At 48.6% G+C, this 13310-nt stretch overlaps 1 long non-coding RNA gene across 2 annotated transcripts; it reads left to right on the top strand.

Annotated features, from left to right (window-relative positions):
* The first annotated feature begins 1071 nt into the window (after positions 1-1071).
* Positions 1072-3124, top strand: LOC139176258 (uncharacterized). Of its 2 annotated transcripts, none has more exons than XR_011560675.1 (4): positions 1072-1137; positions 1435-1482; positions 2061-2347; positions 3012-3124. It is a non-coding gene; the product is annotated as an uncharacterized lncRNA (long non-coding RNA). The 2 variants fall into 2 exon arrangements; XR_011560674.1 differs by having other exon boundaries at positions 3009-3117.
* The last annotated feature ends 10186 nt before the right edge of the window (positions 3125-13310 follow it).

The raw sequence follows: 13310 nt of genomic DNA, 5'->3' as shown, positions 1-13310 counted from the left end.
CGCTTACATCTGTCTGATTCGTAGCTCTCTGATTAACACGGAGGGAGGACGGAGAGAGACAGACAGACAGACACAGGGAGGAAAGAGGGAAAGAAGGGAAAAGAGAGAGAGATGCTGTCATGAATGCAGAGAGGAGAGAGAGGGGAGGGAACAGAAAAGGGAGGGGAGGGAGAAGGGAGGAGAGTAGACAGGACCCCTAGCTCAGAAGCTGGCCTGAACGAGGAGCCAGGTGTGGGAAAGCACTGAGATCCTGGGACTCCAGCAAGAACACTGATAATAAAATAAGTTGCCAAGTTGATAACTTCATTTCCCGGTGCAGGACCATCTCTGAAAAACAGGAAGATCCAACTTCAGCAGATGTAACCAGGACATTGCAGTGAGGAATCCATTTAAGAAAGAAAAAAAAAAAGATCTGAACAAAAAGGGGAAAGGCAGGAGCTCCGGAGGGCTAAGGAGGGGGTTGTGCTGATCGAGGGGCTTGTGGGAGCCCAGTGTGACTCTGAGGAGCGAGGAGTAGAGTAGATCAGGCTGGATGGTTTGGAAGCTGCTGGCCGTGGGGGCACTTCAGCAGCGCTTTACCTCGGGAGTCTGAGGCGTGACATTCACTGGCAGGACACCTGTCACTGCAGGCACAGAAGGGTATGCGCAGAACTGAATCACCACCTGGGGTCCTGGTGGAACATAAAGATGAGAGAGGGCATTCCCGTCACTGCCTGATCTGGAGATGTTGAAACCGCTGGGAGCCAGCCACCCAACCATCCCTTTAATTTCCTCTAAAACATTCCCATAAAACACGGCTCCGACCTTGGTTACCTTCACCTAAAGGCGTCTGACATTATCTGACTGGGGACACAGATCAGATCCTAGGAAGGGAGGAGGAAGACACAGCGAGAGATGAGAGGAGGCATCAGGGAGGCAGAACCAAGAGAATAACTTTCTAGAAAGGGCCAGCAGGAGCCTCGTGCAGGGAGCTGGGGATAGAAAAGCAGGCAGTGGGTGTGGCCCCATGGCTGCCAAGGGTGACTCTGACCATCACAATTGCAGAGGAGGGGTGGGCAGAGGTGGGAAGCCAGACCAGTCCATAGAGATTGAATACAGATGAGGAGGAAACTGGATCCTGTGAACACATTTCCAGAGGTCTTTGTGTCACTGGAATTGGGGGGTGGGGGTGGAGAAAAAGGCCAAGAAACAGTAGGGATGTGCTCTGAAAGCATCTTTCCTCCCTGAGATGGCAGTGGCTGGGCCAGAGCACGTCTGTGAGAGAAAGGGGTGCAGTGATTCAGGAGGTAGAGGAGGGAAGTGAAGCAAACCCACGGTTGGGGTAGGGGTAACTAGCTCCAGGACAGAAGCGGGAGGCTGGCCGGCCTTTGCTGGCAAGAAGTTCCCCTGTTTCACTGTGAGGCTCACCAATGCCCGCACCCTCCCCTCTTCTAGAGATGCTGGACCACAGCACAGGTCAGAACAGAATGAAGAAAAACACAGGTAACTGCATTCCCAACGCCGCATGCAAACGAGCCTTTGTTCTGAAATCTCCATGGATGTTCCCCTCCAGCCCCTTTCTCCTCCAACCCACGCCTGCTCTGGAGTTTGCTCTTCCTATTCAGGGTACCGGTTCCTCTCCATTCACACAAGCTATATCTCATCCTCACCTTGGGCTCCCCTCACCACCACCCACAGCCCCTTGGAGCCCCCCTCCCCCAGCTCCAGATCATTCCATCTCTACTTGGCTTCAGCTCCCAGCACCAACCATATTCGTTATCTGTTATCTGTGGCTGATGAACAAATCACCCCAAAGCTTAGAGCTTAAACAACACTCACTCATGACCTCATGCTTTTCCTGAACCTCCAGAAGCCGAGAGGGGCTGAACTGGGTGCCTCTGGTTTGGGGCCTCGCAGGAGGTCTCAGCGAGGCTGCAACATGAAGCCCCAACTGAGGCTGGGGTGGGGGAGTCCTGCTTCCAGGAAGGTTTTCTCACAGGGTTGGCTTTGGGGCTTCAGCTGTCCTTCCGGGGCGGGGGGCTCTTGGCCTCCCCAATCTCCTCCACATGGCCTTTCCAAAGGATATCCTAGACCTTTCTGCAAGAAAGAGAGCAAACCAGCAAGCAGGAGGGCACCCAAGACAGAAGCAGTGGTTCTCACAAGCCAGTCTCAGAAGGTTCTGTGTGTGCACTGTCACACCAACCTCAGAGCCGCAAGGAGGGGGATGCACAAGGGCATGAGTACAGGAGGCAAGGTCCCAGAGGCCCCACATCCTGACTCACAGCGTACGTTTTGATAAAGTCAGCCTTGATCCTACTGGTCCGTGGCTTTGCAGAAGCAGAAGCATCCTCATCTGATACCTCCCAAGGTAACTTGCATGGGGTCAGAGGTCAAGTGGGGGCGCAGCAAACAGAGGTTGGGGTCCAGAGCTTCAGATCCATTTGAACAAGCATCTTAGAGGACGTCCCATGCCTAATGCAGGTGCCAAGGTGACCCACCAGCTGTGGATGCTGTCATGGGGTTTTACAAGCCCCTCCTTCCTTCCCCAAAGCGTGTGCTGTACTCAACGTTACACAGATGCAGTAGAGGGCAGCCAGCAGAGGTCTCTCTCACACACCCAAGGTCGCTGACTGGATTCTCACTTGAGTATTGTTTCCCAACACAGAGAAAGCAGACACGGAGATAGTGTTGGGATAATTTAGTGGTAATTCAGTGGCATGCCCCTTTTGCAAAATCTCAGTCGCCCGCTGTCTTGTATGAGGGGAGACAAAAGTCTGGGTCACCGGATGCATCCTCTTCCACTTTCTTCTCTGTGCACACCCTGCCTCCCCATGGCCCACTGCTCCCTCACCCCCACGGTCCCCTACAGGTGAGCTTATTGTTAGCTGTTCAGTTTTAATACAAATATGAAAGAGAATCAATGAAAGTGATCTTAGTAAAAAATAGATTTCCCACCAGACAATTATAGAATTTTTCATTCCGATTTCTACAATTCAAAATGAAGCTTGGAGATGATTTTTTTTTTTCAGCAGCAAACCCTGAAACTCCAATCTCTCTGTCAGTAATGCAATTCTGAAGGCTGACTTTAGAGGACTCACCAGGGTGGACTTCTTGACATTAATATAGCAATATGTCAAATAAAAGCTCTGTCTAAATGAGTCCCGGCTCCTTTAATATACTGTGATCCCCTCTGAGAGTCAGGAGGGACTGGGGGGCCGGCACTGCTTCTGCTGGGGATGCCACATGATTGACAGTCACACACGCCACTTCCCAGGAGTTCATTAATGAAGAGCAGGAGGAGAGGCAAGTATTTTGAAAACAGAACAAGAGGTAGCTGTCCAGGGGACACTGATGGGGGCTGCTGATGGGCATTCACCTACATCCTTGCAAACTGATGCAGGTTGTGAACTGTGGACCCCTCAGCCTTGACCGTGACCAGGAAGTCCCCAAACCAGGCCACCAGCCCATAGCCCCACTGGGCCCAGCATTGCTTCTCCCAACTTGCCCAGGTCATGCCAACCTCCTGCTGGAGGGGGCGGTTCCTGTATTTCCCACACGTCCATCTTGCCACTGTAAGTTGTCCAGATCCACTAATCACCTAGGATCCCGGCCCACTGAGGGGGAACCACAGATGCCGCCAGCCACCCCGCTCCTGCTGATGCCTGAGTTTCCAAAATTTGCATTCTTTATTGTTTTACTCCACCCACTCCCCCACTTCTGAACTTTGGGCACAGCTCCCTGGTGGCTCAGATGGTAAAGCGTCTGCCTACAATGCAGGAGACCCAGGTTCAATCCCTGGGTCAGAAAGATCCTCTGGAGAAGGAAATAGCAACCCACTCCAATACTCTTGCCTGGAAAATCCCATGGATGGAGGAGCATGGTAGTCCATGGAGTCGCAAAGAATCAGACATGACTGAGCAACTTCAATTTCACTTTCTCTTTCACTTCCCCATCTCAAGTAATGCCACAGGGTCCATGATCCCTGGGTGGTGGGGGGAGGGTGGGTGGCAGCTTGGGGCCGGGATACAGGAAACTGCTGATTTTGGATCAAATTCTTCACATGTTTGTCTTTCTACCTACAAGTGGAGTCTCAAGTTCCCATCAGGTTTCCAAAGGAGCCGTGGATCCCAGAAGGTAGGACCAGCCATCCATGGAGATCAGCCCAGCTCATCCTGGGCATGCCCTGATCCTGGAGATACGAATCCAGATACTGCCTGCTCGGCCAGGACAGATGACCTGGCACAGGACCCAAGGGGCTCAGACTGCACAGATCTGCAGCTTCGTTTGTGCAAGACCCACTCCTCTGAAGTGCTGTGCTCCAGCCAGTCAGTCCACACCAGGATCTGAGCTACATCCTGGCTCCTGCTTATGGGACAGGCAGGGGGACAAGCAGGGTCACTTCTGGGAAAGCAAGCAATCTGCTTCTTTGGAGGAACCTCTCCTCCATTCCCTTCCCTCCCCAGCAGGGCTCAGTCAGCCATTCCCCTGCTGGTCCAGGCAATGCCCACAGAGGATGGCCAGTATCTGCAGCATCTCAGGACAATAGCCGGGTCTCCGCAGGACACTCAGATGGAATGTTCGTGCCACAGGAGGCAATGGGTCTTCAGACCTGCCGTGTTCATACAGCAAGGGGACTAGTGCTAATCTTCCCATCAAAGGTTCGCCTCCAGTGCATTCTCACACCAAAGGGCAGAAAACAACTGTGAAGGAACCAACAGCCCACCTGCCACATGCAGGGCCCCTGTTTGGACTGATGTCACAGCAAAAGTGCAGAGGGAAGAGCCAGCAACTGTGACACTCAGGACTGTTCTTCCCCACCCCAATCAGGAGCAGGGCTGTCGACCACACAGATGAGTGAGCGGATTTCACACTTGGCAGGGGCTTGCTCTGTGTGCTCAGATCATCCTGTTCCCTCCCTGAACCTGCAGATCAGCTCTATTATCATTGTCCCCCTGTTGAAAAGATGAGGAAACCAAGGCCCAGAAACGTTAAGAAACCTACCCAAGGTCACATGGCATTGGTAGATTTTACAGATTAAAATACAGGAAGCCCAGTTAAATTGAAATTTGAGACATACGCTGAATAATGTTTGTTTAAAAAGTATATCCCCAAATATATCATGGGACATAACTACACTAAAACATTCCCCATGATTTATCTGCAATTCCAATTTAGCTGGGTGATCTGTCTGTTATCTGGTGACCTTACATGGTAACAAGGGACTTGAACACGGGCCTGAATCTGGGTTGTGATGCTCTGAGCTCATGTTCTCTCCAGAAGCATCCAAGAAGCTGCAGGGAAGTGGTGAGTCCATGATAAAAAAAGTACAGACCCTGATCCTTGGCTCTGACTTCGAGATCCCCTCTCCTCCACCACCTATGATAAAGGGTTAACAAGGGAGAGAAAGAGCTGGGTGGAGGGAGGTGGTCATGCATGGGACTCGGGCTGTAGGAACACATCTCAAGATGAGGCCGGAGAACTGACCTCAGAGTCCCCTCTATGTTCAGGACTAGAGGAATGAATCTGCAGGGGAAGTTGGGCTTTTGTCTGCTTTGTGTTTTATGTTGTTATTTAGTTGCTAAATCGTGTCCAATTCTTTGCCACCCCATAGACTGTAGCCCACAGGTTCCTCTGTCCATGGCATTTCCCAGGCAAGAATACTGGTGTGGGGTGCCATTTGCTTCTCCAGGGGATCTTCCTGACCCAAGGGTTGAACCTATGTCTCCTACATTGGCAGGTGGATTCTTTACCATCCTAGAAGCCCTGGGCTTTTGTCTGCATCACTTTATTTTGTGCCAAGAAAGCATTTGATGTGCATGCATGTGTGTGTGTATATAAATGTATGTCTGCATACATGTGCAAGAAACACTTCTTAAAGTGCTCTGGGAAGGCCACCTCTAGGTGACAATGTCTTCTAGGACAGGCGACTTGCCAGAGTGAGGCACCTAGAGCTCTGTGTGCCTTGAGCTCCGGTAGCTCAAGGTGAAAACAAAGAACTAAGACCAGTCCCTATAGCTAAACAGTAACCACACCAGCCCTCGTTGGCTCCCAGCTCCATAAACTCATTTGTTTAATTGTCAGTTCACTCCTATGGAAAGTGTTCCACACTCCTCTGTGTTGAAGAAACAGGGCTCTTTATTAGCTGCAGTAATAAAAAATGACTTCCGCCTCCCCAGCTCTCCGGAAATGAAATGAGCCCAACTGTGTTTTCCTTTCCTGTTAAATTCTCAGTCTCCACTATCTGCAGATCAGCAGAGACACGGTGTGTTTAAAAACGTCCAGTTAATCAAAAGACTCTAAGAGTCATTAGAAGGTTTGGAAGTTCCAGTTGTCTACAACCAGGCTAATTTTTAAAAAGAAGTTTTAAAAAATTGACCATTCTTTGGGAACATTCTGACCCTGAAGCAAGGCTGGGGAGCCTTGGACTAGATATTTAGGTGCAGCTGTCAGAAAGAGAACTTCTGGAACAATGTGGTTTCTTTTCACCGCAACTTGGTGGCAGCCACCACTCCCACAGCCCCAGAGAAGGGTCAATGCAATCCTGCAATGTTTACTGGGCGCTGGCTCAGGTATAAGACATGTCCAGGAGTTAATGAGATAGACAAGGGTCCAAATCTACTGGGCAAAGGGCAACGCCCAGCCTAGTGATTATGCAGTGACCTTCAACTTGAATGAGCAACTTATTTTCTCTTCATCCAAGTTAAAAGCCCGCCTCTCCCAGACTGCTGTCCATGCTGCTCTAACCATCCCCCGACCATCACTCCCTAATCTCTGACTGCTTCCTCTGATCTCTGAGTGTTCCTCTGCTTTATGAGTGCTCCCACTGTCTATGAGTGCACCCTCCCTGATATCTGAGTGCTCCCCCTATTCTATGTGTGCTCCTCCCACTCTGTGAACGTACCCCTGTTCCCTAAGTGCTCCTCCTGCTCTATGAGTACTCCCTCTGCTCTCACAATGCTCCCTCCCCTGATTTGGTGGTGCTCCCTGCTCTATGAGTGCTCCATCCCTGATCTCTGAGCACTCCCTTCCCTAATCTGAGTGTTCCTCTTTGCTCTCTGAGTGCTCCCCCTACTTGGAGTGCTCCCTCTGCTCTCAGAGTGCTCCCTCTCCTGATTTTTGGGTGTCCTCCTGCTCTATTAGTGCTCCCATGCCCTATGAATGCTACCCTGCTCTATGAGTGCTCCATCCCTGATTTCTGAGTGCTCTCCCTACTCTATGAGTCTTCCCCCTGCCCTCACAATGCTCCCTCCCCCATCTCTGAATGCTCCCTCTGATCTCTGAGTGCTCTCCTTCATCTCTGAGTGCTCCCCCTCATCTCTGCGTGTTTGCCCTGAGTGCTCTGAGGCCTGTATTGGACTTCTTACCTCCATAACTTTAAGATAATAAATTTTCATTGTTTTAAGGCACTCATTTTGTATAATGTGTTACAGCAGCCGATAGAAACTCATACAGTGCAGAGCTATGCATCACACCACCCAGAAGGCCAACAGGAGAACCTGTTTGACTTGGATAACACATCACTGTAAGCCCAGGGAAGCTGGAGTGAGGCAGCTTTAATTCTTGCTGAGGATCCCAAAAGCAGCCTTTTAGCACATTTGGAGACAGACACACCAGGTTCTATTCCCAGCTCAGCCACTTGCTGGCATTGTGATCTGGGCAGAGATTCTTCACCACTCTGACAGCTGGGTTCTATAAACTGAGAACCCTGAAAACACACGAGCAGAGTTACTGGGAGGTGTCTACATAATGTGTGTGTCAGCTTGTGTGGCTACTTGCCTGGGCCACAGGGTGCCCAAGGCACCTGGTCAAGCATAATTCTGAGTCATTTATGAGGGTGTTTCTGGGTGAGATTAACCTTTGAATCACAGACTGAGTAAAACAGATTGTCTTTTCTGCTGGGGATGGGCCTTGTCTAATCAGTCAAAGGCCTGAGTAGCACAAACTGGCTTATCCTCCAGGTAAGAGAGAACTCCCCACACCTGACAGCCTTGCCCCGGGATGTTGGCTTTCTCCTGCTTTTGGACTCAAACTGCAACCTCAGCTGTCCTGGGTCTAGGCCTTTGAACTTGGACTGGAAGTACACTATTGGTCCCCCTGGTATCCAACTGGCAGAATGGCTGGTCGTGGGACTTCTCAGCCTCTATAATTGTGTAGACAACTTCTTATAATAAATCCTCTCTCTCTCTCCACACACGCATCTCCTATTGTTTCTGTTTCCTGAACATGCTGACTAATAAAACGAGTGATGTTTCTGGCTCCATGCCAGGAGTACAGACTTGCCCAGCAGTGGGGGAGGACATTGGGATCTTGACCCCTCACAAGATTCTGTGCTCCACCTACCACCACCCCAGCATGCATGTCCCGCAGGAAAATCCTGAGACAGGTGCCCAGCCAGGACATTCAGTGTCTGCCCAGCCTGAAGGTCAGCATGCTCCCTCCCCCATCACCACAAGAGGTTCAGCCTCCTGGACACGTGAGCTGAGAGGAGGTGCTCCCATGGCTGCAGCCTCAGTGATGTGGTAAGCAGAGAATGCCGAGTTGGGGAGAAAGCTAGGCAGGCAGGCAGATCCCCTCTCTGTGTTTGCCAGCCAGCCTCCTTCTGTCTTTGAATGCCTTCCCTGGTGTCCCTTCAACAGTGCTGACCCTTATGCTGGACAATGGCACAAAAGTTTGGTGCCCTAAACACCCAGGCTAGACAGAGCATCCTGCCCAGTAGCCCCTGCCTAAGCTGCTCTCTCCTCCAGAAACTTGTTTTTCTCCCAGCCTCCCAGGACCTTCTTGAATCTCTGCTTTTGGCGGTATTTCAAAGTTGCCAGGCCAGTGACTAAGGGAGTCCTTAAAAGAAAAAGAAAGAGAAGCAAAAGAACAGTTGTAGTCACCCTCCATGGCCATGGGGGACTGCAGGGCCATTCCACAGATGTGTATTAACATATTGGGAAAATAGCACCAAGCAAGACCCCCGCCTCCCCACGCGAAGTGCTCGCCTTGAGCCATGCAACCTTTCATGTGTGTTACAGCTTCCCTAGTGTCACAGATAGTAAAGAATCTGCCTGCAGTGCAGGAGACCTGGGTTTGATCCTTGAGTTGAGAAGATCCTCTGGACAAGGAAATGGCAACCCACTCCAGTATTCTTGCCTGGAGGATTCCATGGACAGAGGAGCTTGGTAGGCTACAGTCCATGGGGTCTCAAAGAGTCAGACATGAGCTCCTCCTTCCATGTAGGAGGGCGAATTGCGAAGAAACATTGGTGGGAGAGCACGGCTTAGAGATGAACATGGTGCAGACTGTCCCTTCAAGGGGGCTGCCAGCCTTCCTCACGCTCAGCTGGCAGCTCACAGACATCCTGTACTTTGGCAATTTTCAAGGCCACCTGCTCCAGAAAGCCTGTTCAACTGCTCTGATGCTCGCCAGAGGCAAGATCCACACCTGCTGGCCGCCTGGGGTTGACTGGCACGTCCGGACAGGTTTTGTTTGGCTTGACACCACAGCCAGACAGCTATTGTGTTTGATTTGGATCCTTCTTGAGTTTTTCATTCTTCTGAGACCAGGGGGTCCCCACGGCACATTCGTCTCAAGCCAATGAGCTCACCTATAGAAACTGCCAGCTTCATCCATCCAAACCTCTTATTAATGTTTGGCTGTGATTTCAACCCTGCAGAAAAGTCACAAGGATGGTACAAGGAACTCCCATGGACCCTTTACCCAGAGTCACCAACTGCTCACATTTTGCACCATTTCCTTTGTCATTGCCTCTCCATTTTCCTATGGGAAAAATATTATGAAGCCACAGCCCAATTATCAAAAGCAGGAGATTTAATCTTGATGCAATACAGTCATCTAACCCACTGTCCATTTCATCTTAGGCCACCTGCGTCCTTACATAGCATCCTGCTCCCCAGGACCCACCCGCACATATTGTTTCCCTGTCTCTTTAGCTTTTCCAGTCTGAAACAGTTCCTTATATTTCTTCCTTCTCCTTGACCTTGACCTTTCTGCGGAGGAAAGGACAGTTACTTTTAGAATGCACCTCTGTCCCTGTTTATTTGTGCTTTCCTAGGATCAGATCCGGGCTGTGTGTTTTCTCGGTTTGCATGGGGTGATCCTGTGTCCTGACCATCAGGCATGGGGTGTCCCGTCTTGGGACAGATCCTTGATCCCCTGGTTAAGGTTATGTCTTCCAGGTCTCTCCCCTGTAAAATTATCCTTTTTCCTTTTATAATTAATAAATAATTTAATTCTTTGATTCTATAAATACTCCATTCATTGTCAAACTTTCACCCACTGGTTTCAACACCCATGGATGACTTTCTAAATCCTTTCTTCTTTATTAAATAGAATTCTAGTATAAGGAGAACTTGCCCTTATCCCCAGTTTACTTTTTCATTTAGTTATTTGTATCAGTATGGACTCATTTGTTGTTGTTCAGTTGCTAAGTCGTGTCCAGCTCTTTGCAACCCCATGGACTGCAGCATGCCAGGCTTTAGCATCCTTCACTATCTCCCAGAACTTGTTCAAACTCATGTCCATTGAGTTGGTGATGCCATCCAACCATCTCATTCTCTGTCGTCTCCTTCCCCTCCTGCCCTAAATCTTTCCCGTCATCAGAGTCTTTTCCAATGAATTGGCTCTTCCCATCATGTAGCCAAAGTACTGGGGCTTCAGCATCAGTCCTTCCAATGAATATTCAGGATTGATTTCCTTTAGTATTGACTGATTTTATCTCCTTGCTGTCCAGGGGACTGTCAAGAGTTTTCCAGCACTGCAACTCAAAAGCATCAATTTTAGGGGATTCAGCCTTCTTTATGGTCCAACTCTCACATCTAAACATGACCATTGGAAAAGCCATAACTTTGATTATACAGACCTTTATATGTCATAATTTGTGTATGCATTCTCCATGACCATTTGGGCTATTTCCAGTTCTTTTGTTTTTTTTTTTTTTTTCTGTGTGATGTAACTTTATTTTGGGAGATGTATGGAAGGCTTGCAACTTCCATGGGAAGGCTTAGGTGATAAATAGTTAATTTCAGTCAGTTTCAGCTCTCGTACAGCAGCAGGTTCTCATCCTCCACTCTAGCCTCATGGCAAGCAACACACACATTTCTTTCTTTTTTTTTTACTTTACAATATTGTATTGGTTTTGCCATACATCAACATGAATCCGCCACGAGTGTACACATGCTCCCCATCCTGAACGCCCCCCCCACCTCCTTCCCTGTACCATCCCTCTGGTTTTTTATCTATTATAAGTAAAGCAGATATGGACATTCTTATATATGTCTTTTTGAGAATACATGGCATCATTTCTCTTGGGTAAAACCTAGCTGTGTAATTGCTGAGTCATAAATATAAAACTAACTCTATAAGAAAAAGCCAAACTCTTTCCCAAGTGTTGACACGACTTTTCTTCCCCATCAACATGATGCGTGAGTGCTCTGGTTGCACCAAGTCCTCACCAACACTTGGTATCACCAGCCTTTTTTATTTTCGTTATTCTAGCAGGTATATTGTGGGATCTCTTTTTTTTTTTAATTGCTGGACATTGAGCCTTTCAAAACTATTTAATATTGCAAAGATGAACATCCTGGTACCCATATTTTTCCTTTAAATTATACTCTCCCTGGGGTAAACTCCCAGGAGTAAAATTAATTGGTCAAAGAATATAAACCTTCAGAATTTAAATTGCCAACATATGCTCCCATGAAGAATGCATCAGGATTGCTGGCCACTCTGACTTTTATCAGCATTCCACATGATCATTAAGAAGAAGTGCTCCCAATTTTTTCACTGCTGTGTTGGAGTATCCTGTGCCCTTAAGAAAGTGTTCCAATCAAAGTGTCTGCTGATGAACTGTTACTGAGTCACCACAACCAGGCCTAGCAATGGAGCAGAGCGACCACCTCCAGACATCCACACAAACCTCCCTGACCCTCTCCCACTAGAGGTGAGGGTGAGACTATGGCTGGGCCAGCTTTAAGTGGGGTCTCCTGAGCCCCACGTGACCCTGACTCTCTCATCTGTGTCCTGCTGCCACTGGGGGAGGTGTGCATGGACCGTTGTCCACAGTGAACATACAGGAACTTAGGTTTTCTGTGCAGACAACTCCCAGGAAAGAGCCCACGAATCCAGACATGCTTCCTATGACATGCAATGCTGCCATCCTGCTGTGCCTTATAGCCCCTGGACTGGTCTGTGGTTCCCCTCACAAGTGGGCAATGAGGGGGTACATGGAGGCAGACCAGAGGGACATTCTGGGGTTGCCTGCCCCATCCCTGCTGCATTGGCAAGCAAGAGGATTAAAGATAAAACCATATTCTGATTTACAATATTGTGTTAATTTCTGCTATACAGCAACATGACTCAGTTATACATACATATATATATATTGTTTTTCATATTCTTTCCATTACATTTTATCACAGGATATTGAATACAGTCCCTGTGCTATAAAGTGAGTGAGTGAAGTCACTTAGTCATATCCGACTCTTTGCGACCCCATGGACTGTAGCCCGCCAGGCTCCTCCTCTGTTCATGGGACTTTCCAGGCAAGAATACTGGAGTGGGTTTCCCTTTTCTTCTCCAGAGGATCCTCCAGACCTAGGGATTGAACTCAGGTCTCACACATTGTGGGCAGACTCTTTACTCTCTGAGCCACCAGGGAATCCCCCTATGCTATAAAGTAGAACTAAAATTCAAAAAGATAAATGTACCCCTATGTTCATACCAGCATTTTTCGCAACAGCCAAGACATGGAAGCAACCTAAATGACCATCAACAGATGACTGGGTAAAAAATACGTGGTCCATATATACAACAGAATATTACTCAGCCACCAGAAAAAAAAAGAATGAAATTATGCCATTTGCAGTAACATGGATGGACCTAGAGATGATCATACTAAGTGAGGTAAATAAGAACGAGAAAGACATATATCATATGATATCATTTATATCTTCCCAAGTGCCTCAGTGGTAAAGAATCTGCCTGCCAAGCAGACGACTCAGGTTCAATCCCTGAATCAGAAAGATCCCCTGGAGAAGGAAATGGCAACCCATTCCAGTATTCTTGCCTGGGAAATCCCATGGCCAGAAGGAGTCTGGAGGGCTACTGTCCATGGGGTCACAAAGAGTCAGACACAACTGAGCGACTAAACAACAATGAAAACAGATCATTTATATGTGGAATCTAAAATATGATACAAATGAACCTATCTATGAAACAGAGAACAGACTTATTGCCAAGAGAGTGGAGTGGTGGGGGAGGGAAGGACGGGGAGCTTGAGATTAACAAATGCAAATAAATATATATAGGATGGATTTAAAAGCACATAT

The sequence above is a fragment of the Bos indicus genome, chromosome 16 (assembly GCF_029378745.1).
Source record: "Bos indicus isolate NIAB-ARS_2022 breed Sahiwal x Tharparkar chromosome 16, NIAB-ARS_B.indTharparkar_mat_pri_1.0, whole genome shotgun sequence".
In the NCBI taxonomy this organism is placed as follows: domain Eukaryota; kingdom Metazoa; phylum Chordata; class Mammalia; order Artiodactyla; family Bovidae; genus Bos; species Bos indicus.
The sequence above is the reverse complement of the archived record's forward strand: the minus strand, read 5'-3'. Positions and strand labels throughout refer to the sequence as shown.